Here is a 3050-nt window from a genome sequence, read left to right as displayed (position 1 = left end):
TGTTTTGATCTACTTTGAAATATCTTAATAGATGAGTTTTAACCAATTTAGAATTGTCATAAATAAATACATTTTGTTTTATTTTTGTCATCTTACTGTATGCTATCTGGTATTTGTTTCCTGTACTTTCTTCACCGAAAAGTTTTTAATTATAAAAGTTTATAATTTTAAAAGTTTATGTAAACTATAAACTCAAAAGTAAATTTATTCACAATATGTAAATATTATTTTTAACAAACATCATCATAAACTATATAATATTTTAAATACTTTATTAAGACACACAAGCACTTCTCTTTGAAATTATCTATTGTATAATTTTTTTGTTTTCTTTTTTACAAGAACTCTATTTTTTTATCCTTTTTCTTTCACATTGTCTATAGATTTAGAGAAGATTGTTATAAAATCCTATTTGCATGAAAAAGGGATATATAATAAACCTGACGAGCTCAGGGGGGCCACGTGGCAGGCCTTACAAACTCAGTGACTAAAAGTGATCACACAGGATGGTCTGATCATAAATTCTTACCTTGGCAGGTCATAACAGATAGTCATGTCCCAGGCCTATAGCTTCCTTAGCAAAGGTCAATCTTTACCTTAAGTAAGCCCTGTCCACTGTTCTCATTTATCTAGAATAACATATCTTTGAAATGTCTGAATAATTTTCTTTTTAAGACTCCTTGAAGGCAAAACTGCTGGCACCAGAGCCCAAGACAACCAGAGCATGAGTCCAAGAAACTCCTCATTGTTATCATGCAGCCAACATAACATCTCTATTTACTGTTAATGTTCAATGTTAAGTATTCTGTACTCACCAATGTAAAGGAAACACATGTCTATTTTCCTTTTTATCCATCCTAGAGATTTCTTCACTTTGCTTTCTCCCATTTCCTTTATCTACCACCAATAAACGTCATGTAACCTTCCTTATGTTTTCCCCTTTGATCTAAATGTATAAAATAAGATCCAAAATGCCATTCTTTAGAGCATTTCTCAATTCATTTGAGATCTTGCTTCCAGGCATGCCCTCAAATCTTTGCCCAAATAAATTCTTATAAAGCTTTCCACAGGTTTGGACATTCTTTCATCAATACCTTGGACTCATTTTGGAAGAAACTGCAAATATTAAGCATTTGTCTCAATTCTGACTTGGTGGTGACATACATATGAGACCCAGAAGAATCAGCATACTGTGAATGTGTCTCTAGTATGAATGTCTGATACAATTTTATTGTTATCAAATGACACAATATGGAAAATTATGTGTGTTTGCATGCACGTGGTGTGTGTGTACCTTTTGTATAAAAAATACCCACATGAAACTGAATGTTCTTCACAAAGATGAGTGGGTTGTATTCTCCTCAAATGCCAAGACCTTTGTTTGAAAATATTATCTCAGGAGAAGTATGTAGTCACAGAGATGAGTTAGGGCCATAAGTACCTCTGCCTACCTGGAAAAGTGCCAGAATGCGCTGGTAGAGCCGAATGCCAGGAAATTGGAAATCAAGGTTGGCAAGGGGTCTTGAGACAGGCAGTTTGCCTAGAGTTCAGGCATGAGCAGAAGACTGACGTTTATTTCAGGAGGAGAGTCAAAACCTTGCCTAGAAAAGCCAATAGATTATTGCTAGCAGATAGTAAAGCAATACAGAAAATTAAAGACCAGTCAAACAGTAGGGTCAGTACAAAGTAACCGATAGAAATCATGCAGTAAGAAATATCTATTTAGGAGAAGCAAGCCACTTCTATATTTCTCCATCAAGTGGTTCAGATAATTGCTGCTGAGAGGTTAACTTGTAGAAGAGGGCTCAGCTGCTAAGATAAATCCTGACACAACAAATAAGAAACAAGGAATGAGGGACAAAGAATGAGAACTAGCAATTGCTTGGGAAAGTCTTTGGATGACAAAAGCCTGTGCAAAGAAACAATGTGGATATGAGAAGTGCTCCCTTCATGCAAAACAATGTTGCAAAAAAAAGCTAAATTACTTTAGATTTCTTTCATTCTTTCAATTTAGCTTTTAGACCCTAATGAATTCTTAAAGATACTGTTTTATGATTTGATCTAACAATTAAGTTAATTAAAAAGTAAGCAAGCTAATAATTGTTGTTTAGGAAAACATTTTTGAAAGAAATCCTTTAGTTTCATTTAAGGTTTAAATATCTCAATACTAACTTTTAGCTCTAAAACTAACTTTTGTTCATCATGGGAGAAGAAAACATTTTTAAAGTTTTTATTTTGGTATATTTATGGAAGAAGTAGCACAACGGAGCATCATTTACCCTCCCTTAGCTTCATCATGAATATCCTGCCATTTCCTTTTTTTGCCTATTGCCCCATCATGCGTTCTTTTGTTCTCAGTTATTTTCAAACAAATCCCAGAATTACATTATTCATGTATAAGTGCTTCATTACATATATCTAATACATTATGACTTTTTCAAACATAGTAATACCAATATCATATCCCCCAAAATCACAGTTATTCCTTAAGAACAGCTTTCTTTGTCTATAGGAAATAGAGCTTTTACTATCTTTTACTTAGATCTATATATCACATAAAATAATCTATCTTTGTAGTTGATAAAGACATAGGAGATACTTTGAGTCTTATTTGTCAATCAGCCACCTAAAATTATTTTCCTAAGAATGAAAGTATTTCTGTGATAGTGATAACCTCATCTTGTAGATATACTCTAGAGTCAGACAGTACATTCATTTTATTTCTTAAAACTGTGTTTGTGGCTTTGAAATTTTCAGTGAAAAGAGGATTAGGATAGTATCAGGGACTATCATGGATGAAAAGAAATATTTTGGCTTTGGAGGAACCAAGCATCTGTCCAACTTTAGTTATTGTCTTTGGCTAGGGACTTGCACTTGCTCTCTCATCCCAGACAGGAACCAGGTGCAAGGGATATGTGTTAACTCTCTGTTAACCAGGAACTCTGTTATAGGTGCTAATGTGAGAGACATTAGAGGATAGATTCCTGAGGAAGTCTGAAAAGAGTCTGGAGAAATAATTTTATCCACCTGTTTACTTCTAGAAATGCCCA

The sequence above is a fragment of the Pteropus vampyrus genome, unplaced genomic scaffold, assembly GCF_000151845.1.
Source record: "Pteropus vampyrus isolate Shadow unplaced genomic scaffold, Pvam_2.0 Scaffold67, whole genome shotgun sequence".
NCBI classification, from domain to species: domain Eukaryota; kingdom Metazoa; phylum Chordata; class Mammalia; order Chiroptera; family Pteropodidae; genus Pteropus; species Pteropus vampyrus.
This window is presented reverse-complemented; position numbering follows the sequence as displayed.